The sequence below is a fragment of the Lissotriton helveticus genome, assembly GCF_964261635.1.
Source record: "Lissotriton helveticus chromosome 1_1 unlocalized genomic scaffold, aLisHel1.1 SUPER_1_unloc_42, whole genome shotgun sequence".
NCBI classification, from domain to species: Eukaryota; Metazoa; Chordata; class Amphibia; order Caudata; family Salamandridae; genus Lissotriton; species Lissotriton helveticus.
The window spans coordinates 750,161-775,035 of NW_027611684.1; the positions used below are offsets into that span (position 1 = coordinate 750,161).

The 24,875-nt window shown below is 47.2% G+C and overlaps 1 long non-coding RNA gene across 3 annotated transcripts in view; it reads left to right on the forward strand.

Moving 5' to 3' along the window:
- LOC144806065 (uncharacterized) overlaps nucleotides 1–24,875 on the forward strand; it is a 285,212-nt gene that overhangs the window by 27,657 nt on the left and 232,680 nt on the right. For all 3 annotated transcript variants that reach the window (XR_013605681.1, XR_013605682.1, XR_013605680.1), the window contains exons 2-3: nucleotides 18,202–18,260; nucleotides 18,356–18,444. This is a non-coding gene — a long non-coding RNA (uncharacterized LOC144806065). The remainder of the gene's footprint in view (nucleotides 1–18,201; nucleotides 18,261–18,355; nucleotides 18,445–24,875) is intronic.

Here is a 24,875-nt window from a genome sequence, read left to right on the forward strand (position 1 = left end):
CCAGACTTCATAAAATTGCCCATCAGTTACACCAGAATCCAGGCACCTGGACATGGTCCGGTTGGCTCTGGAGTATCATATCTGCCTGGGGATGGAAAATATTGTCATTCCTAGGTATTGCAGTAATGATCATATTCAGTTGCTGCCTCTGTATACAATGTGGCCCTGCGATTTGCGGCATTTGCGCTACCTCTTGTATTCCTAGTCCTAAATCCCGTTCCACGACAATTCGAGACGAGCAAATGATGCTATATGAAATGATAGATGGTATCATGAATATTGATGTTTCCTGATGGAAACGTAGGGCACAAGGAGGGAATGTGGAAAAGTACATTTTGCCATGTTATATGTGCCTACGTGTTCCCCATGTTATGATATATGTGCATGATCGATATGCATGTATTCCTTTCTGATCGATTAAAGACGCAATTACAGTTGTGTCCACCCCTAGTATGTCAGTTTCCAGTCTTCGTGAAAACAACGAATATTGGGCCTATGTAAACCTACGTTGCCACGTTTCACAGTGTGCACGTTAATTCATTGAATTATCCCTGTTTCTAGGCCTCAAAAGGGCCCGGACTCAGATTCAGCTCCTGTTTCCTGAACCCTCTCCGAGGAGCGATACAGCCCCCACCTGTATCCCTGACCCTTAGCTTACTTTCATGCCTCGCAGTGCCCGGCTCGGCCTGGCTCTGCCTCTCAGTCTGCCAAGAGTATGTTATGTTTCTAGTTATCAGTTCAGCCCTCCTTCTCTGCATTCCTAAGCTACTGAATCGCATCAATAGTTTCCGTCATGGTCCAGCCTTTATGTCTCCATGTAAGAGAAATACTGTATTAATATTATAGAATATTCCTCGCACACGAGCTACATGTAGAATAATGCATGCACCAGTCTTAATGTCTGTTAGCCTTTGCCCTGATAACTTTTGGATTCTATCAACATGTTCTCTAAACACCAGATACTAGATAGGCTTTAGGTACATGTCGCTCTGACACTCCAGACTTTAGTCTCCTCTTCTAGCGCAGAAGTCATAGCCCCCAGTTCTCCCTGGTAACACGTCATTGCCAGTTTGCGCGCACCACTAGGTTAGAGGTCCCAGCTGCTCAGGTAGCCCCCTCCATGTTTCCGCCCCGTTTATGACATATTCTGTTACTTTTGCATCACATGTCTATGTATACGCCCTGTACACGCCTTCTTGTTACATCATTTTGCCCTTATCTTTCGCGACTGCTACAAACTCCGCCTACTGCTACGCCTACTGTATTGAATGTAATGTATCTTGTTTAACTATATATATTGTGCACGGTTATTAAAAGTTACCCCCAAGCCAGCCTTATTCCTGCCCCCGGCAGCTGCCATCCTATTCCCGTACAGGCTGTCCTGTTCCTGTCCTTTATGCCTGATTAAAGCCTGTAAACTTCAGCTACCTCGACTCTTGACTCTTATTTATTGAGCTACCTGTTTATTGATTAATTCCGAAAAAATAGATCCGGTAATTAATTATTTATTTACCACACCCCTGGGATCGCCTTTCCAACACCCATCATCTCCAAGCACCGAGGCGACCTGCAGCAGACAAATGATTGTTCCAGCGCTATAATTAAGGCCCTGGGGAGATCAAGTTTGAGGCTCAAGACTAATGCCTCGATAAAGAACAGCAAAAATCTTGCAACCAGGCACAGTGTTACTCATGCCCAAAACTGGACAGTGATGTCCAACTGTGAGGAGGGAACAGAACTCAGCACACCTCGCACTCTTCCTGTCTATACTCTGTAGCCAAATCATGTTACCTAAATTACCTTCTTTGTCTCTTTTTCTACCTAGCGCATATTGCATAAATATTTTTTTTCATAGTGGTGTATGTTCTTATTATAGTTATTTGGCAATTAGATAGCGTATAATTTGTCATTAGTGTGGTATTACAGCATTGTTCACTTTCTGGGCTGAGGTTCCTATCGCAGACCGGAGTATAACCGTCTGAATACGTTCCTGGAGATGTGCTGTCACTGTCAGCAGGGTAAGCGGCTCAGTTAGTCTAAGTTCCTCATAATCAGTGGCCAGGTAATGCTGACTGGGCCGGTAACAAGTGTTACCAGCCCTGTCAGAATTACAAGGTCCACTGCGCAGTGGAGCACTCTGGAGGGAAATGAAATGTACCTGATATTTCCAAATTTGCTGCTTATTGAACATTTCCAAGGAGACCTTTCCGGGTCCACCTCGTTTATGTTAGCAGCGTCTATAGGAAGTTAGGTGTTTATATATACAACTATATGTCGCCTTTCTATTGTTTCTAAGCACTATAAATGACTTGGTTGGCTTAACTCATAATGGTATAGGAGCCGGATTTCTTTGGGATACACAAACCATTTAAAAGTATCTTTAAGACGTAGAGACTGATACGGTCTGTGTCGTACCAGAAATAAAAAAGCATTTGCAATGCAACAGGTCTCGCATTACTAAATGTTTCAGTCATTGGCGTTGCATTATTATCAGCAATGCTAATAGCTCAAACTTTTACTAATGCGAGACCTATTGCATTGCAAATGCTTGTTCACTTTTGAAAGGTTATCTGTCCCATAGGATAGAATGGGGAATACTCTGTAAGATTTTACGAGTATATCTTCCCATTGGGACAAAATAGAGAAAGGGAGTTTAGTATGCCTGCACTCAGATGAGTAAAGATTAGTAAAGATGAGTTTTATGATCCTGCGTGCCTCTGCTGAGTTTTTGGATTGACTATCTGGCTTTGGAGTGACAGGGGCTGGGGTTGTGCATTCTCTTCAGACAGCCACTGGGGGGGGTCGAGGTGTGTCCTGCCTTCAATGGATGAGTCAGGGCTGGGCTGAATAGACCTGGGCTGTATTTAGTGTAGTGGGAGGAATTTCCCGGCACCTGAATGGGCCTGGTCTGCCTTGGACAATGCTGTCTCCACCTCCTGCCAGGAAGCCGGGCCAGGGAGAACAGAACTGGTATGGGCTGGGCACAGACACTCTCCACCCAAGGGAACAAAGAGGAACTGAGTATAAATTTTAGGGCCCACACCCCAGAACTTTAGAATTCGCTGGAATCAAGGAACCTGCAAAGAAGAAGAGCTGGAAGAACTGCAGGTTGAGTACTGCCCCTTTGCTGGGTTGTTGCTTTGTTGGGTTGGCCTGCAGTTGCTGCTTCTGCTTTGGGCAGTAATAGGACTGGACTGAGCTTTCTTAAACTTGTGCTGAGTATCTCCAAGAGCTTCAAACCAAACTTACCTCCTGTTCACGAAGTCTCCAGGACAGCAAAGACTTCACTTACCTCTGGGTACCACCTCTGGAATCGCAGTTTCAGTTGCCACAGTGGGGGAAAGCAGCAGACTTTGTCGCGCTGACTACATGTCCGGAAGGCACCGCAGAGGGCACAGCCGCATCTCGCACTGCAACTCTGGTCTTACCGACGACCATCGTCACCAAGCTGCTACCCGTACGAATCTTGAGGGCACCGCACGCTGCACAGCTACTCTTCACAACGCGACCACAACGGTTGCAATGACCGGCCTGCACCAACGTGATCGGCTGCAACTAAAAGGTACTGTTAACGAGTCTGCCGACCCCATGACCGATGCAGTCTGACGGAACTGTTGGATTCTGTTCTCAGCACCGCTGTAGCACCAAACGGAGCTACAGACTTCAAGGAACTGTATTTTAAGGTTATTCTGGAAAAGTTCATATTTTGAAGAACTGTATGTTGGATTTGTATTGTTTTTGTTTTGAATATATAAAGTATTGGACATTTTTCTAAAGTGGTGTGGTGTCCTTTTGTGGTGTTTTCACTTTGTTACTGTTGGTTATGTGCTAATGCTTTACACACAGCCTCTGATATAAGCCTGACTGCTCGTGCCAAGCTACCAAGGAAGTGAGCTGGGGTTATTTCAGTAGTGTACCCCCTTATCCTGAAGGGTTCCTTTTTGGACAAAGGTGCAAATCATTGCCAACTAGAGACCCCCATTTCTAACACACGGTCACCCAGAAGGGCCTCATTGTGCTGAATAACAGATTATATTGTTATCCAAGTCACTGGTACACATTTTATCGACTTCAGAAGGATGAAAGAGTGAGTGGACCTGCCAGGATTTGAATCTGTGACCATAAGGTTAAATACAGGCCCCTACAGTTGGCGCATTCATCCAATGAACCACCAGACCCAGCTGGAAAAGCATGAATGACAAACTGTGACCAAGGACCCTAAACCGAGTGAGATCCTCAAGGCCAGCAGCATCCTACCAATGTCCAGCAAGTGTAATCTGCTGACAGAAAGCATTAAAAAAAAGCAATTCTTGAAATCTTTTTATTGTAAGATCTGCTGTGATGCCTGCACCAGATAAAATCCCAAACTTCACACCCACCTCATCCCAGAGACTTGCCTTTTAGACTCCTGTGCCGTGTGCTGCAGCATCTCATGCTTCAGACATACTCCTTGAAACACACCAACAACACCATGGGGTTGTAGTAGCAGCAATACTCGGAGAAACCCTTTCCATGACCCACTTCACGCTAAAAAAAAAACCAAAATCAGGGAGATTGTGAAGATCAGAATCACGCTGTGTCCCAATGTCAGCCTCAGAATCCTCTCCTGCTACTGCCACTGGCAACTTCATGAACCATTAGTGGTACAAAAGGGGGTGGTAATGGACGGAGCATCTGAACCAATCAAACACTCACACCCAGTCAAAAGATCTGGGTTTAATCCATCACCGTTCTTTAGCCCACTCAGCCACCCCAGTTCAGACATGGCTATATGCAAATCAGTCTGACCCTGTGCCTCATGGGAACAGTCCAGCCCGAACTGCCAAGCCATGCCTTCCAACTTCATGAACCATTCCTCCACCCCGATGACAGACGAGTACCTCCACCCACTCCTGATTACAGAAGACTTTGCGTTCTGGCTGGAGAATAGCACCGCCCCCTCCTTTAAAGTATTCCGATAGCTGTGGGATCTTGCAACTGCAAATTGGGTCAACACTACCATCAGACAACAGGCAACACTGCCCAGATACTGTGCACACTCCCCTCAGACCTCAGATAGCACCACCCAGACACTGTAAACAGTACCCTCAGACAACAGGCAACACTGCCCAGACACTGTAAACACTACCCACAGACGTCAGATAGCACCATCCAGACACTGTAAACACTATCAATCAATCAATCAGTACATTTATAAAGCACACTACTCACCCATAAGGGTCTCAAGGCACTGAGTGGGGGTTGGAGGGGTGCCGCTACTGCTCGAAGAGCCAGGTCTTTAGGTGTTTCCTGAAGGTGAGATGGTCATGGGTCAGTCGTAGGTGTTTGGGGAGGGAGTTCCAAGTCTTTGCTGCCAGGTAGGAGAACGATCTTCCTCCGGTGGTGGTTCTACGAATCCGTGGGAGAGACTGGTGGAGCGGAGCTGGCGGGTAGGGGTGTAGAACGAGAGGCGGCTGCTGAGGTATTCGGGGCCCGTGTTGTGGAGCGCCTTGTGTGCGTGGGTGAGCAGCCTGAACGTGATCCTTTTGTTGACGGGGAGCCAGTGGAGGTCTCTCAGGTGGGCGGATATGTGGCTGTGGCGAGGGATGTCGAGGATGAGTCGTGCGGAGGTGTTCTGTATGCGCTGGAGATGATTCTGAAGTGTGGCCGTGGTTCCTGCGTAAAGGGCATTCCCGAAGTCCAGTCGGCTGGTAACGAGGGCCTGGGTGACTGTTCTTCTGGTTTCGGTGGGGATCCATCGGAAGATCTTCCGGAGCATCTGTAGCGTGTTGAAGCATGAGGATGAAACAGCGTTGACGTGCATGGTCATCGTGAGGGAGGAGTCCAGGATGAATCCCAGGTTGCGAGCGTTGTTCATGGGTGTCGGTGCGGTGCCCAGCGCCGTGGGCCACCAGGAGTCGTCCCAGGCTGATGGGGATTGTCCGAGGATGAGGACCTCCGTCTTGTCTGAGTTGAGCTTTAGACGGCTGTGCTTCATCCAGTCCGCTACCTCTTTCATACCTTCCTGAAGGTTGGTTTTGGCGATGGCTGGGTCTTTGGTGAGGGAGAGTATCAGTTGGGTGTCATCGGGGCAGGAGATGATGTTGATGTTGTGTTTGCGTGCGATGGTGGCGAGGGGGCTCATGTAGATATTAAAGAGTGTTGGGCTGAGTGAGGATCCTTGGGGTACGCCGCAGATGATCTCAGTGACCTCGGAGTGGAATGAGGTGATCCATTCCAGGGCCTTTCCTTGGATTCCAGTGTTGTTGAGGCGGTCTATTAGGGTGCGGTGGCAGACGGTGTCAAAGGCTGCTGAGAGGTCTAGGAGGATGAGAGCGGCTGTTTACCTGCTGTCCATCAGGGTTCTGATGTCGTCTGTCGCTGCGATGAGGGCGGTCTCGGTGCTGTGGTTGGCTCGGAATCCGGACTGGGAAGGGTCGAGCGAGTTGTTTGCCTCGAGGAATGTGGTCAGCTGTTTGTTGACGGTCTTCTCGATGACTTTAGCCGGGAAGGGGAGAAGAGAGATGGGGCGGATGTTTTTGAGGTCTTTGGGGTCCGCTGTGGGTTTCTTCAGAAGGGCGTTGATTTCTGCGTGTTTCCAGCTCTCAGGGAAGGTGGCTGATGCGAAGGAGCTGTTTACGACGTTCCGAAGGTGGGGTGCAATGATGGTGTCGGCTTTGTTGAAGATGTGATGGGGGCATGGGTCGGAGGGAGAGCCGGAGTGGATGGAGTTCATGACGTGGATGGTGTCTTCACTGCTGATGGGGGTCCATACGCTGAGGGTGGTGGTGGGGGTAGCTGGTTTGGTGTCCAGAGATGGAGATTGGGGTCCGAAGCTGTCGTGTATATCTGCGATCTTGCGGTGGAAGAAGGTGGCGAGGGCGTTGCAGAGATCTTGTGACGAGGTGATGTCGTTGTTGCTGGCGTTGGGGTTGGAGAGCTCTTTGGCGATGCTGAAGAGCTCCTTGCTGTTGTGGGTGTTGTTGTCCAGTTGCTCTTTGATCGATGTCCTCTTGGTGGCCCGGATCTGCTGGTGGTATTCGCGGGTGGTGTTTTTGAGGGTTGTCATGTTTTCTGTTGTCCGTTCGTGGCGCCAGGTCTTTTCGAGTGTTTGGCAAGATTTCTTTGCGGCTTTGAGGGCATCTGTGAACCATGGGGGTTTTCTGTTGCCGGTCTTGCCTTGGGGGTTCTTCAGTGGAGCGAGGTTGTTGGCGCAGTTGGTGATCCACTGAGCGAGGTTGTGGGCTGCGTTGTTGGTGTCGGGTAGATTGGTGTCGGCTGGTGGGTTCTGGCTCAGCGATGTGGTTAGCTGGTCTGTGGTGGTTTTGCTCCAGCATCTGCGGAGGATCCGATGCGCGAGGTGGTGAGATGTAGTCTTCTTGAAGATGAAGTGTACGCAGCTGTGGTCGGTTCAGTGGAGTCTTGTGGAGTGGTTGAAGATGACGTGGTTACTGGCGGAGAGGATGGCGTCGAGCGTGTGGCCGGCGAGGTGGGGGGGGCTGTCCACCAGTTGCTTGAGTCCGAGGTTGGTGAGGTTGTCGAGCAGGGTGGAGGTGGCGTTGTCGTTGTTTTTTTCCAGGTGAAAATTCAGGTCTCTTAGGAGGATGTATTCTGGTGAGGCTAGGGCGTGCGGCTGATGAAGCCTGCGATGGTTTCGCTGAATTGTGTGCGTGGGCCTGGGGGTCTGTAGATGAGCGTTCCTCTGAGGGTGGTCTGGGGGTTGGTGTGGATTTGGAAGTGTAGGTGTTCGGCGGTGGGACGATGTCTTCGGCGTTGGTCGTGACGTTGATGGTGTTCCTGTAGATGACGGCGACTCCTCCTCCTGTTTTGTTGGTTCGGTCCTTCCGGGTGATTTTGTAGCCGTCTGGGATGGCTATGGCGATGTCGGGGGCTGAGGAGGCGTTCATCCAGGTTTCCGTGAGGAAACCGACGTCTGGTGCTGATGTGTCGAGGAGGTCCCAGAGTTCGATGGCGTGCTTGTGAACGGAGCGGGTGTTGAGGAGGATGCACTTAAGGTGGTTGTTGTTGGTGTTTGGTTTGGCGGGCAGGGTGCGGGGTCGAAGGCAGGTGAATTTTCAGGCTTGACAGGTGAAGGGTCCGTGGGTGCGCTTTGGGTTGGCTTGGTAGCAGGCGGTTGGTTGTCCGGTGTTGAGTGCGATGATGGCGGCGGTGTCGTATCTTAGTCGGGTGTCCTGGTGTCGGCGGGGTCCTGGGGTTCTGGCGCTGGGCGCGGTCCAGGCGCAGACGGGCTTGCCTTTGGCGCGCAATTGGCGCGTCCGCTGCGCTTCCGTGCGGCGTCCTCCATAAATGGCCAAGTGGGAGGGAGGAGCAGCTGGGAGGTGGGAGCGGGGTGGCCAATGGGCGACAGAGGGAGCGTGGCACAGAAGGAAAAGGGACGGGGCCGCAGGGGAGCAGCGATGGGAAGCGGGGAGCAGGGGGGCACAGAAGCGGGAAAAACAGTCACGGAGAAACACAAAATATACTGGCAACAGGCAATAAGCAGGGCACAATGCAAGTAAAACACTGGGTACAGTCAACAACAATACTCAGAAATACGGGTGCAGCGGCGAACTCGCGGCAGCAGCGGTGAAGGGCAGGAGTCCTGGTCACACACAGGGAGCCGTGCGGTGTGTGGAGCGACCGGCCCTGCGAGCAGGGTCAAGGGTCACCACCACTACCCTCAGACAACATGAAGCACTGCCCAGACACTACATACTCTACCCTCAGACAACAGGTAACAGTGCCCGGACACTGTGAACTCTACCCTCAGACAAGAGATGCCACTGCCCAGGCAACATAAACACTACCATAAGACAACAGGTAACACTGTAAACACTAAAAACACAATAGATTGGACACTGTAATCACTCCCCCCGACAACATGCAACACTTCATACACTGTACACACTACCCTAAGACAACAGAAACCCTGCCAAGACACTGTAAACACTACCCTCAGACAACATGAAACACTGCCTAGACACTACATACTCTACCCTCTGACAACAGGTTACACTGTAAACACTAAAAACACAATAGATTGGACACTGTAATCACTCCCCCCGACAACATGCAACACTTCATACACTGTACACACTACCCTAAGACAATAGAAACTCTGCCCAGACACTGTAAACAGCACCCTAAGACAGCAGTAAAACTGCTCAACACTGTAAACACTAAAAACAAACAAGGGATAGCACTGCCCAGACATTGTAAACTTACCCTCAGACAAGTAACACTGCCTGACACTGTAAACACTAAAAGCAGACAACAGGTAGTACTGCTCAGACATTGGAAACACTACCCTCAGAGGTAACACTGAACAGACACTGTAAACACTCCCGCCAGACAACAGATAGCACTTCCCAGACACTGTAAACACTCCCACCAGACAACAGATAGCACTGCTCAGACACTGTAAACACTCTCGCCAGACAAAAGATAGCACTGCTCAGACACTGTAAACACTCCCGCCAGACAACAGATAGCACCCCTCAGACACTGTAAACACTCCCGCCAGACAACAGATAGCACTGCCCAGACACTGTAAACACTCCTGCCAGACAACAGATATCACTGCTCAGACACTGTAAACACTCCCGCCAGACAACAGACAGTACTGCCCAGACACTGTAGACACTCCCGCCAGACAACAGATAGCACTGCCCAGACACTGTAAACACTCCCGCCAGACAACAGATAGCACTGCTCAGACACTGTAAACACTCCCGCCAGACAACAGATAGCACTGCTCAGATACTGTAAACAATCCCGCCAGACAACAGATAGCACTACCCAGACACTGTGAACACTCCCGCCAGACAACAGATAGCACTGCCCACACACTGTAAACACTCCTGCCAGACAACAGATAGCACTGCCCAGACACTGTAAACACTCCGGCCAGACAACAGATAGCACTGCCCAGACAATGTAAACACTCCTTCCATAACAACAGATAGCACTGCTCAGACACTGTGAACACTCCCGCCAGACAACAGATAGCACTGCCCAGACACTGTAAACACCACTCCAGGACAAGAGACAGCACTGCCCAGACACTATACACATTACACTCATGGGTAACACTACACAGACAATGTAAACTCTACTCTTAGACAAGTAACACTGCCCAACACTGCAAACACTGTTTTGCCTCTATAAAAGTTAATTGGGGGCGTGGCCAAGATGGTGGACAGCTAGGACGCGCTTTTAGATCACTCCGTGCCGCCGCCTAAATAAGCATACAATTCGAGCCCTTTGTTCCCCAGTAGGTGCCCCTGGGACTAAATACAAGCTCCTGAGAGAAGGGGGTACAAGCGGATCCTTGCGGAAGCAGCATAGAACCCTTTGTGCAAAAGAACGAAAGGCTAAGAGGACCAGCGGTCTCTGGACCGGGACCTGCGGCCTATAGTATACGGATGTCCACCAAACGAGTGATGATCCTCCATGGGGTAGAGCTCCGTGGACCGCGGAGACAGGGGAGCTGATTGATCCCCTCTCCCCCCAGGGGCTGTGTGGACAACCTGGACTGGTGAGGCGAACAGAGCTTGCGGACTGCGCCACGACCCTGGACCACAGAGTGGGAGAACTCTGGAGCGTGCAGGTGTCCCGGTGAACAGTAGGGATCAAAAGCGTGCCTACTCCTGTGGCGTGCTCCTGTGGCATGTGATGAGCAGCCTGCCCAAGTTTTGGCCCATCTTTCGCTTTGCAGGGTCACATCGAATAATTGGCACAAAGATAGCTATTCCCCTCAGCCTCAAAGCCATGGCAGGGAACATGTTCGGAAAGGCAAAATACAACAAGAGAAAAGATACCTGCCATATAGATTTAATATAGAACTCACAAGGAGGTCCTTTGATACATTTAGAACCACCCAAATCAAAACAGATTAATTCAGCACATAATGAAAAATAGATACAAGTTTTATTACATAGAAAAACATTTTATTCAATACATTAATGACAAACCACATGGGGATTTTTCTAAAAAACTGATGATTTGACAAATATAGTCCCACATATCGACATCAAACAAAAAACTCTCATACCTTCATACATACCAGCATTTCAAACACTCTCATACCACAACCAGGCATCCAATACCAAGGTACATAATAGCCATGAGCTGATCTAATAATAATAGATGGAAAACAGTCATCAGGGGGATGGACAACAGATCAGCCAAGTAGACCCCAGATGACACAAAACGCCGACGCACGCTTAGGTGTAAGGCCCCCGGACGGGGCTACACCTTCTTCAGGGCGATGATGTACAGTTCACAGTGCGACACAATCAATCTAAAAAGTAGACACATCAACTCTCACGGGGGATCGAGCAATGCAGAGGTCCTCAAATAAGGAACTTCAAGAAATGCTCATAGAGGTTGAAGGTCATTCTTGTGGGCGACTCCCAAGCTGGGTTCAGTCCAATAATGCCAAATCCGGGAGATGAAGAAGAGAGAAGGATGCCAATAGTTAAGAGGGTAATCTCTGCATATGAGTAGGGTTCAGGATGACTCCTCCATTTTCTACGGAGACGATAGAGAACCAGTCATGCACAGTCTTCAAATCGACACAGGGGGGTTCAACCGCTTCTCATAATACAAGGCGTCATGTTCGGAAAGTCAGGCAGTTCCAGGATGGAAGATAAGGCTAGAAGCCAAGGGCATGAGGCTCGGCTAGACGCAGATGACTGAGAGGGTACGGTCACTAAGGCATTCCTTGTAACACTCTTCTCCTCACTACGTGCAGACCTGCACATAATGAAAACTGAATTAGCATCGGAAAACCGATAGGTGACATGCGAGGAGGCCGAAGTGGGCAAGAAAGTCGCCAAACTTGAAGACCGGGAGCTAGGCCGGGAGGAGCAGTTCTTGTGGCTTCAAAAAGGGGGGCTACGGCTAAAAGAGCAGTAGCTGGCCCTTCAGGCTCGCAACGAGGACCTGCAGAACAGATCCAGGAGGAACAATATAAGAATTAGAGGTGTGCCATCCAAAGCAGGGGGCTCCAACCTACGCAAGTTTGTCACAGACCTCCTACGACATGTCTCCGGACTTCCTGAAACCTCTGCACTACAGCTAGACCGGGTTCGGTTCACAGAGTGGGATCTGAATGCCTGGGGAAAGGTCCCCCAGCTGATATACTGGTTTGCGTTCGCGATTTTCAGATCAAAGAGGACTTTCTTAGAAAAGCCAGAGACTCCCACCGGTCCACTTCAAAGGCTATTCCCTAACCTTTTACCAGGATCTCTCCAGGATCAACTTGCAGAAACGTAGGACGTTCCGCTCTGTAACAGAACACCTACGGAAGGCTAATATGGAGCCACCCCTTCCGCGTCATCTTCAAGTATGAAGGATCTCTCTATCAGATCAGATCACTCAGGGAAGCCTGTGCCCTCCTGCACATCACCACGCAGGATGATTCTGAGGAGTAGCCCGCCTCTCCTAAGTGTATACGAACTGCATGGCAGAAGGTAACAAGCAACCACTGCGGGCCCGGCCCGACTTGGCCACCATTAGTAAAAAGAGACAGGCGGTGCTACAGGTCCTATCAGCGGAATCCACCCTTTCAACTGCATCATGAGCTGAAGACGAACCTGCTCCCGGGGGTACAGAGGGACTTGCGAGGCACTGAAGGAGGCAGTAGAGGGGCTCTTGGTAGGATGCTCCCAGTACTGTACAATCTGCGGGTCGCTCAGAGGTCCCACACAGAATCTCTTGGAGCGTGGTCCTCCAGAACAGTCCTCCCTTGGCTGTCGTCGTCTCATACTGACTCTTGGGTCTTGACAGACTTGGCTCCTGTTGATTTCTTCAGTATATCCTTTTGTTGGTTATGGGTACATTCTGTCTTCTTTCACTTCTTCTCCTCCGCACCAGCCAAGTCTCCAGAAGGGCTCCAAGAGTTCTACGAACTTCATGGTATGGCGCACCATCTCTACCTCGCAGGCGTGATGAGGACGAAGTGAACAAGCTGCATAGGGGCTTCCTAAACTTGTGCAATGCATAATATACGTTTGGTGAGCCTCAATGTTCGAGGCCTCAATAGTCCAGTAAAATGCAAAGCGATTTTATCTTATCTAGAACACTCCGGGGAGACATATGCTTATTGCAAGAAACCCACTCACTTGTCAGGGACACCCACCGCATGCGCTCACCCAGGTTTCCCAGACCATACTGGACCACTGACACAACTAAAAAAAATGGGGTTGCCACACTGCTTGCCCAGGCCGGGTCCAACAGGAATGGTCACTGATGTGATAGCTAAACACAAGGGCAGAGCATTATGGATTAGGCTCCAGTGAGGTCATAAACGGTTCACAGTGGCATCTATTTATGCACTGAACGAACACCAGGAACGCTTCTTGATTACCTACCTTACACAAGTCTTAGCCACGCCAGACCGAGAGGTGGTGATAGGGTGGGGGGGCCTAACCTGGTAATGAATACAGACTTAGATCGCTCGGGGCATCTCGCTACACAAGCTGGGACCCTCACACAGACTGGACATCAATGGCGTATGAATAGCGTCCTTAATGATATATGGAGTCAGACACACCCCTCCGCCAAAGACTACACATACTTTTCTGCGGCCCATAGATCCTATGTCCCTATTGATCATTTTCTCATCACAGATGCACTATTGGGATGCGTAGCTGAAGCAACAATTGAATCCCATTCCCTCTCTGATCATGCCCTGATCACGCTATCGCTGAACCTAGGTGCCTCTCAACCATGCCCGTCACGATGGCTTCTACTTGACGCCATGCTTCACTCCGACCAGATAACTAAAGCTATTAGCAAGGCAATCAAAGACTATCTCACCACCAATGACCGAGACTAGGTTCGCCCGGCGTCCTTGTGGGAAGCGTTAAAACTAGTTATACGAGGGGAATTAATAGCCACATCAGCAAGCTAAAACAAGCTACGGAAGGAACAGAGGAAGTAAATAGCGGCATCAGTAGCAGAACTAGAATTCATACACAAACTCACCGGTGCCCCCCGCTCCTGGAGGGAATTGAAGAAGAAACGCTTAATTCTCCACCGATTGGACCTAGATAGAGCGGAATATGCCTTAGTGCATCTCCGGCACAAATTCTTCCTTAACAGAAAACCTTCTGGCTGCATGCTAGTCCATAAGCTACGCCAAAGAGAGGTTACCGTAACAATACCGGCAATCAAAGACCCGTCCGGGACTCTAGTATACGCAAAATTGCAGAAGCTTTCTGAGCCTTCTACAGCAAACGTAGTGCGGAGGAAGACTCTACACATAGAGACATAGGTAGTTACCTCCATGGTGCGCAGCTGACTGCGCTGCCTACTGTTACTGCAACTTACATTGATCGCTCTATCCAAGTTGACAAGGTAGTGACAGCAATAGCCAGTCTCAAAACCTCCAAGTCCCCGAGCCTGGATGGCTTCCCCCCCCCCCCCTCGTTCTATAACAAATTCTGTCAGATACTAGCCCCTGTTGCGAAACAGCTTTTTAACTCATTTCTTGATACGGGAGCACTCCCTGATTCCCTCTCGGAGGCCTCCATCTCAGTAATCACACAACCATCTGAAGATCCCCTTGAATGTGCCTCCTATCGTCCAGTCTCATTGCTCAACGTCGATGCGAAATATGAACATATAGCATTGAGGCTATCCAAAGCACACCTTATAAGTTTCTTTTCAGTCCTAGCTAAGTAATCGCTTGTTAAGGGATCTGTATACCCTCAATTGGACAATGAGACAGAGTAAAACCAACATCAATTCCAAGAAAGAAGATCCAGGCAGTTCAGAGTCAATTGAATGTCAATCTTCTTGTGATTTCATCAATTCTTTATTAGTATTCAAAAAATCGTATAAGATCTCCCAGCACGCAGTTTGCCAACACGTTTTTTGTCTTGCATTAAGACTTTCTCAAGGCTGGAAATATCAAACAATACTAGTATAAATATGACATACAAAATTGCATACATTGACAAAAACAAACATATACATACCATACAATTCACTAACATATATAGAGATTGACATATTTAAAAACACATAAAAAACAACATTTGTATATACATTTGAGAAACATAGATAAACCATATGTTATGTAAAACAAAACATGCTGTATACACTCCTTGACGTGTCTATACATCCAAAATTTAACAGAGTTTGTTGTAGACCTAAATACACATCTAAACAGTGTGACTCAAGAATCCAAGAGTATAACAAAGGTGGAATTGACTGCAGTGTAAGTAAAACAAGCACCAGCCATCACCAAGTGAAAAAAAGATAAGTTTAACAGGAATTCTTTTTATATGTACTAAGAATAGAGTGACAAGAAAGTGAGGGAAGTGAGAAAACAGGAGGAGAGATAATGAAGATAAGAAAAGAACACCGATTGAAGATCGGACCCACCATAAGTACTGATGGAGAATATCCAAATATCAGCTTGAAGAAAAAAGAATCACAAATCTATCCAAGCGGGATATACCAAATTCAGAGGTTAGAGACAACCCGTTGATCTCCGGGGTCCGCCTGGGGGCTGACATAGATACTATAAGCCTCTACACTTACGACGTGTTCCTGTCCTTGACAAATCCCGAGACCTCGCTCGTGGCCCTAGTGGCAAATTCTCGTGGTTCAGTGAAGTGGCGGGCTTCAAGGTAAACCTTCCCAAGTTACAAATACTGAATCTGTCTACTACCCCTGACACATGTAGAGGCCCTGTCCAGGCATTTCCCATTCACTTGGACCAGCAATCACATACCATACCAGGGGATTTTCTTAGTATGAATCCCTAATAAGACACTAACGGCTAACTACGGGCCACTTCTAGAACAGACTACTGAAACCCTCTCCACATGGTCATGATCGGGTCTCTCTTGGGCGGGTCATGTTGCAGCAGTTAAAATGACGATAATGCCGCGCATATTGTACATCTTTCAAACTAGCTCCCTTTCCCCAACTGCGGGTACAACCTACAGTGGGCCATCAACCACTTCATCTGGGGTGGGAAGCAACCGCGACTCAGCTTTGTGCAGATCACAAAACCCAAGTTAGGTGGGGGGGCCCCTGTGTTGTCCAGGTATTTTCAAGCATCACAACTACCCTTCATTCTTGAGTGGAACCACCCACTTTCAGAGAAACATTGCTCGTTTAGTAACCAAATAATTGCAGGAGCGAAGACTTGGGGAGAGATTTTGCTCCCGCGTAGGCATAACGCATGGAGGCTTTACCTCTCCCCGGTGATGACAACTACCCTAAAAGTATGGGACGCAACTGCAATCCGCCATGGCTTTACTTCATTCCCCTCCCCACTCCATTGGTGGACAACTCTGACTTCCCGCCTGGGTGCAAATCAAAAACATTCCAGCAGTGGCGTGAGAAGGGGTGTAATCAAGAGAGGGCCTTTCCCTTTGATCAGCTTCAGAAAGATTACGAAATCCCAGCCACTGACTAGTACGCCTATAATCAAGCGTGTCCCTGGGGGTAAACAGCGTTTACAACTAATTTTTTACCCCGCAGGTAATCACAACGCAGTCATTACAACGACTGCGTTGTGATTACGCACACCATTACTCCGCAAGTCGGAACAACACTTTGCGGGGGGCGGGGAGGTGTTGGATTTAAAATCCAACACCTTCCCTAGTGTCTGCACAGACTGGAGTTGGAATATACTATTCCAACTTCCAGCGCCCCTCCTCTGCAAGTCGTTGTTCTGATTTGCGGAGTAATGGTATGCGGAATCACAACACGCTCGTTGTAACGACGGCGTTGTGATTCCCTGCGGGGAAAAAGAATGGGGGATTTAAAGGTATATTCGTCACTGGGTAACCTACCCGGAGATGAGACCAGGAGCTTCTCGTCCATTAACCCAGTATGAAAAGTGGCTTATTAGTAAAAGCGACGGCAAGCGCCTTATATCAAAACTGTATTCTTTCCTCTCAGTAGACACCACACCAACGAACTCTAAGGACAGTTAAGGTGGGAGGAGGAAATAGGCAGATCCCTCACAGACAAGGAGTGGCAGGACATATTTTTTTAGAACACATCACACTGCACACAACATCCCGGGTACGGAAGCAGCTTATAAAGTTGCCTCATACTGGTACTTAACTGCGGCCCGACAGAAGCACTCGAACAAAGACCGACCCCGGCTTACTGCTGGCGTGGCTGCGGGCAGACAGGCTCATTAGTACATCTACTTTGGCATTGCCTCAAATTAGTAAGATACTGGGACCTGATACTCCAGGACATAAATGAAGCCTTCGAGACAGATATCCTGTGCTTCCCTGCCTATATTTTGCTGGGTCTCCCTAATCCATTAACATTTCCCTTGCGCTCTTTAAGAGGGAGGCAGATAGCCTTAGCCCTTAATGCGGCAAGTTTTATCACTGTTTTGGGTAATATGAGTGGTTATTTGGATTTCCTATTTGTATTAAATATTCACCTGGTATTCTTTTTTGCAGTCTGTTTCTGGACAACTGTCCTCCTAATACGGGTGTTCTTTTGAGGTGTCACTAGGTCTCTTCTCTTTGGTATCGAGGGCGCACAACTCAATCTTTCCTTTGGATGCATTGTCTTGTTTGTGGTTTCACGGTTCTTAACTATATAATTTTAATCTCAAGAAAGAACATTTTGGAATGCGGTGTTACACAAAAGATCTTGCAGCAGGGATACCGTGGTTGATTACTACATAAGCATGAGACTATGTAGTTTATGTATGGTTTTCTGTTTATTTGTAGCCTGATGAAGTCGATGGTGGATATACCCTATTGACGAAACATATGTTGGCTGCAAAGGTTATCAATACTGCTGGATGCATGTAGAGATAGGAAATAAAGCACTGCTGATTAAATAGGACTATTGTACATATAATAACTCTTAATTTTGTTGTTCAGGGGATCTTATATTTTAGAGTCGGAAGTGTTGGCCCCCTATTGGAGTGTATGGTGGCCACATCTTCTCCTTGGAGCACCTCTATGAATGAGGTCGTTCAGATAAATTAGGTACACACATGTTTCCGCAATCTTATGACCTTTCCACCTGTCTGTCTTGCATTGTGTGATGTAACTTTAGTTTGTTGCTGCAGACATGATGATGTAACTTTAATTCGCTCATAGCTCTTTTAATGGTAGAAAACTATATTGATTACTTCTTGATGTTTTTAGGTCCATGAATTAATTCACTGTCATCCATGTGTGAGTGGTGGCTAAAATATCTGGTATTGTTCTCCTGCAGATTGGTACGCCTGATATTGGAAGTGTCCGCTAATATATACTTTCAGCATTCCAAGCAAGGTAAGTAGCATCTAATGGGGAAGTGGAAATGGCACAAAAAGAATCACTGAAATGATTTGGGTTTTCTTTTTTCACATATGTTCTACTATGTGAAGGATCGTTGACTCCCAAGCCTTCAGATGCTAAGGATTGCTGACAAGCGCAAAAGAAGAGGCCGCCTACAGTTAAGATAAGGTTCCTTAAGGTAGGGAAAAATCAATCATTGTACAGATTTAAGGCAACCACTCAATAAACAATAATTAAATGCTAATCAATAGACAAAGGTCAGAAAGAACCAAAGAGCACAAATTATTTATCAAGAATACAAAATGAGCATTTATTAAGTGTTAAACAATTAGAAAAAAAATAATAATCATTCATCCACTTTCATGTCCATCATACAAACTCACAGACATACTGAAGACACATTTAAAACATTGTTGGTATGATGACATATTGCTCAACACTGATAGATTGACACAATATATAAAAAACAAGATCAATTGGAGACTGAGTGGCACAAATTCAAATGACTGGTGGAGTTCTACGTCTGTGTCGGCACAACAGGGGTGCCTTCGCCACGAAGACGGCCACAGTACAAACAATTGATGAATCTGTGAAGTAAACATTGTCTTTATTAATGAGGGAGGTTCTTTCACGAATACAATGAGCGATAAGTATACAAAGAAGACATTTGCATTGGATGAAATAAGGGAGAAGAATGAGAGTAAAAGTGAAAATGGAAAGATATGACTCAAGATAATTACTTTAGAAGTGAATAGTAAGGTTAATGGAATAAAATTAGATGTGAAAAAGGCAATATATAAAGATAGTGAAGGGAACCCTATGTGAATGATTAAAAAAGGGGGGGGGGGAAGGAAGAAAGGAAAAGGCACCCAGAACATTTGTGTATGTATACGATGGTGACCCCTATTTGTATCAAAGTCACATGCTTAACTCATGGTGTCAGAAATAGTATACCTACTATTGATGGGGTTTGGAGAACCGTCGTGTTGAACGGTAAATGAAGACAGTGCGATACTTCATGTATAATCTAAACGATGAAGGTAGAAGACGCATATTGATAGTTGCTCACATTTAATAATGTTTTTGATTGACAGCGATTCTAGGTATCTAACTAATATTTACCTCAGTTGCCAAGGGCAAAAAGACGCCGTCAGTACATTGTAAGCGGATGAAATATGTAAGTCCTCGTGGTGTTTCAATAATGGTGTACTAAAAATTATTAAACATATGTAAATGGACAAATGTGATAGAGAATGGGTCCTTAATTACAAATCCGAAAACTATTTTCTATTTATACCTGTATGCCTGATGGGCAATAGAGAGAGGAATCAGGCGACGCCAGAAAAACAAGATAGCACAGTGATGTCTGATAGTTACTGGATGTCACTGCTATATTTTCAAAGCTAAAGAATAAAGATACACAGGATTGTCCTGGTTAGTTGAAACTTAAAGCATGTTTGTATTTAGCGAAAATGTAATAGCAATGAGACCTACTGAAGATCGATAATAAATAGCTAGTCAATACTAGTATTATGCATTAATGTAGAACGGCACAGCACTTACTTTGATGCAATGCGGTGCAGATGAAAGGGGTCAGTGCAATTCTGTTTTGTGATTTCAAGGATTACTGCAATATAAATGAAGTAACTATAAGGTGAAAATGAAATTACAGTACAGCTTATATAATATACTTCGAAATCAAGCCTTCGAATGCCTACAAAATGGAGGCTTAAACTAGCGGGGTAAGTTACACAGGTGTGTAATTTGCAGAGGAGAAAGAATGCACAATTGTACTTCACTCGTGCCTTTTACTATGACCGGGTAAAAATATAGGCAGAAGAATAATAAGAGTTACAAAATATCCACATATGTTAAGTTAAATGTGTTTTATAATGTCACGAGATAACGATGCGCCAGCAGGAGCTATGCAAACTTAATTAGGGTACTGTGAAAAACTATGCGGACTTGATTAAAGCTAGGGCGTGTCAATGGCTCGAACTTACCTTTTAGTCATTTGGAGCCTCCGGATATGAGGTTCCTTCTTTCTGCGAATATGCCCGGAAACTAAACCTGAAAAACAAGAAAGGGTTTGGCTCTTATTCAGTAAGGTTCGGACCAATACACCAATAGCAACCAAAAAAATGCCAATATTGATACCATTCAAACTCAAGCAATTATCCCACACGCCAGATGACCTAAACACGCTGGATGAAAAAAGTTGAATTTTCTTTTTCTTTTTCATATACTCTTTTTTACTTATTAGTTATCTTTTTGTTAATGAATCATTGTTTATAAATGTAAACAATACAAATCAAGAGAAAATAATAACTAATAAGTAAAAAAGTGTACTTGAAAAAGAAAAAGAGAATTCTACTATTTTCAACCAGAGTGTTTAGGTCATCTGGTGTGTGGGATAATTGCTTGAGTTTGAATGGTATCAGTATTGGCATTTTTTTGGTTGCTATCGGAAACTAAACCTGGCGTGATCCGGTTAAGGTGTTTTGACCTGCAGCGGGTGTATCACATGGTAAAAGATGGCCAATCGTCTGTGTACCTTGACAAAACTTTATTGGAACGATGTAAAAAACATATATGTGAAGCACAATGCCTAAATTTACGCAATATTACCACCTTATACTGTCTGTGACACAGCTAAAATGAATCAATTTTCATAATATGAAGAGCAATGTCACTCCTTATATGAAGCAGTATTCGTGCATCTGTTTGTTGAAACAGTATTGCAATCAGGAAAGTGAATAGCAATGTAGTCATAGCGTGCTACACATGTATTTATACAGTGTGGCCGACCTAATCCAAACTGACTGGGTGGTGTAGTGTTGCCGACCTAATCCGAATTGACTAGGCGGTGTACTAACAGGGAACTCCGTGGCAAGCGATGATAAGGACAGTATATGATGATTAATTGCGACGCGCAGGTATGTAACTGCTACATATATAAAGCTAAGAAAAATAAATAAATAAAGGAATAAAATATGAAAGATAATAGTAAGACTGAAGAAAATAAGGTGGAAGATGAAACATGTGCCACTAATAGATATATTTTGCTGAGGTGTATATAGTATATAGGAATTGCAAAAAATAGAATTTGGAACAAACGCCATGGATGGTTTTATTTATTTATTTATTTATTTATTTGCGGGTTTATAACGCGCTTGAATCGACTCCTTACGGAGTATCTCTGCGCCCAAAATACCAGAAGCATGGTCAAGCAGTCAGTGGATAGCAGATTAGTTCTGAAACAAGAATGTTTTGAGCTTCTTTCTGAAGCTCAGATGTTCAGAACATTGCCTCAGCTCAAGGGGAAACTTGTTCCATAAAATCGGACCGACTACAGATAGGGTCTTGCCACCCTGTCTGGCCTTTCTCACAGCTGGCACTCTCAGGAGAAGCTGGTTACTGGACCTAAGGGACCTAACCGGGTTGTATGGAATGAATTTATCTCTCCAGTGCGATGGCCCCAGTCCATTTAGGCTCTTGTGTATTAAACAGCAGGTCTTAAATTTTACCTTGTTACGGACTGAGAGCCAATGCAATTTCTCCAAGAGAGGGTTAGACGGTGTTCTAGGGGGGGCATTTAATACCAGCCTGGCCGCAGTGTTTTGAATCATCTGGAGTTTGGCTAGTACTCCATCATTGGCCGATAACAGGAGGCCGTTACAATAGTCGAAACGACTAAGTATCAGAGCTTGCACCAAGGTTTTCCTGGTGAAGTCCGGTAGCAGGGGAAAGACCTTTCGCAACAAGCCGATGACATGGAAGCAGGAACCCACAATGATGTTACAATGTTGCTTAAAAGAGAGTTCACGATCCAAGCGCACTCCTAGATTTTTCACAACCAATTTAGGGTCTGGGACCGGGCCAAGGTCTTGCGGCCACCAGTCCGGGGTCCACAGGATCTTTGCGCTTCCCCAAAGAATACAACCTCCGTTTTGCCTACGTTGCATTGGAGGCAGTTAGAAGTCATCCAATTTGCTACTGCCTTAATGCCATTGGAAAAAGATGTTTTCACTTCGTCGGTAAGAGTTTTAAAAGGAAACAGGAGCTGGGTATCATCCGCGTATGATACTGGGATGAAACCGAACTCTCTAAAGATTTTAGCCAGGGAGGCCACGTAGATGTTAAAAAGAGTTGGGCTCAAACAAGAGCCCTGTGGCACCCCCTTGGTAATCTCAGTTTCCACCGAGCGAAATGTGCCCATTTTAACCGATTGAGTCCGGTTAGATAGGAAACTTCTTAGCCAGGCCAGTGCTGTACTCACAAGACCGATCTTAGCAAGCCGTTCGAGCAGAATATTATGAGATATAGTGTCGAACGCTGCCGACAGATCTAACAGTACCAGGACTACCGAATGACCCCTGTCCTGGTACATGTGTAGATCATCCGTTATTGACAGTGCCGACTCAGTACTGTGCTTCGGCCTAAAGCCAAATTGCGAATGGTCTAGACTGCCGGCCTGTTCGATATATAGCTCGAAAGGTGCTTGTTTACATGTCTTTCAGTGAGCTTTCCCATGAATGGAGGTAGGGATATCGGTCTGAGATTAGACAAATCCGTCCAAGGGATTGTAGTATTCTTCCTAATAGGTCTTACTGATGCCTTTTTCCATGCCATGGGCACTCGGCCTTCGGTCAGTGATTGATTTACCATGGTAATTTAACTGGTATTGTATCACATGGCCTGTTCCCATTGAATTTCCTGGTTTAGACCATGTTTAACCGTATCTAAAATAAACATCCAAAAACTTCTCTGCTTTTTCTGATGGAGTCTAAACCGACAAAAGGAGTAAGCATGGGGGCTGCTTGTGCCCCTACTGGGCCAGTGCGCCTTCGGACCCTGCAGACTCGGCTGGGGGTTCTTGGCCTTCGATGCTGGCGGCTTCGGCTCCGCAGTGCTCCCATGGATCAACTCCTGGATCTGGATTGGGGCTGGTCGACATTACGACACCACCTCCGGCGTCTAATCCATTGACGACACCTCCACCCCTTCCACTGCAGGTTGTTTCCCCAACCGTTGTCTACCCCGGCCTCCCGCTCGACATGGACACGGAGCAGAACGGACGCTGATACCGGCACCACCCGGTACTTTTGTACCCTTGTTCTACCCTGGTGTTTACTATCACCCTGAATGGCAACCAGAGGAAGTTGAGGACTAGGAGGGGTCTGTGGACCCTCTAGCATACCAGTTGGAAGAACCAGACTGGAGAGAGGAGTTTGGTGTGGCCAGTGCTCTGGACACTTCTCCAGACCTTGGTATGCTTTCTCCCCCTACTCTGGCTACAGAGAAGGCTGCATCATACGCAGTGGTGTGGCGTAGGGTGGCTGAGGCCTTAAACCTTGAGCTTCCTATGGTGGCAATCAGTACTAACCTCCTGACCAAGGTCCATCAACCATCAGCGGCCTCTTCGGAGCTCCTGCTGCTGTTCAATATGGCCCTCACAGACATCCTTCTGGGCCCTTGGTCCAAGCCCAGCACAGGGGCTACTGTGGATAGGACGATTGCCCCACCCCACCGCCCTGCCCCGGGCAACCCCATTTTCGTCTCCCAAAACCCTACTCCTGAGAGCTTGGTGGTCCAAGCCTCTACTTCCAATGGTGCATTCCCTACTGCTCCACCTGATAGGGAATCCAAGAAGCTGGACCATCATGGGAAGAAGATGTTTTCTTTCGCCAGCTTAGGACAGAGGTCTGTGAACACTGCATGTCTCTTGGGCCGTTATACCCACTATGTGTGGGACACTGTCCCGCAGGTACTGCCTCAGTGCCCGGAAGAGTCACGGGCCGTGCTCTCCCTTGCAGCTGCTGAGGGGAGAGGTGCAACAAAGTTCACATACGATGTGGGCTGGACACCGCCGACTCACTAGGCAGGACGATTTCAACGTCATTAGCACTGAGACGCTTTGCCTGGCTAAGGTCTACTGGCTTTTCGGGCAATGTCCAATCAACTCTTTTGGACAGACCCTTTGATGGCTGTCGTTTGTGTGGTGACAAAGCGGACAACGCGCTCAAGCTTTTTAAGGATTCTAGGGCTAAGAATGATCCTTAAGCCTTGCTACTAACTCTCGCCCAGCGCAGTCTGCTTTTTAGCTCTTTTTGTGGCTATGGAAGGGATGTCCCACCACGTTCCGCCCAGAGCCACAGGCCTGCGTATACTGTTCAGCCTCTGCGTGGCCAGGGACGTGGGACGCAGCGTCGTGGTCAGGGGCCAACGTGCGGGCCAGTCCACCAGTACCCCCTCTGCAGCAGCTTCTAAACCTTCATAGTCCGACCCTCCTGGGCCAATGGGCGGCAGGATTCGCCATCACCTCCCCCACTGGCAGAACCTCCTGTCAAATAGGTGAGTTTTGCAGATAGTCCAAAGGGGCTACCTCCTCCCCTTCGAGACTACTCCTCCATCAATGCCACCTCAATTCCATCACATGTCGGAGTATCACTTGGCCCTTCTCTGCCAGGAAGTTGCGGCTCTCTGGCCAAGAGAGCCATCAAACGCGTCCCTGTGCCAGAAGTAGGTTGTGGTTGCTACTCCCACTACTTTCTGGTACCCAAGAAGGACAAATGCCTGCGTCCTATCTTAGACTTGAGGGACGTCAAC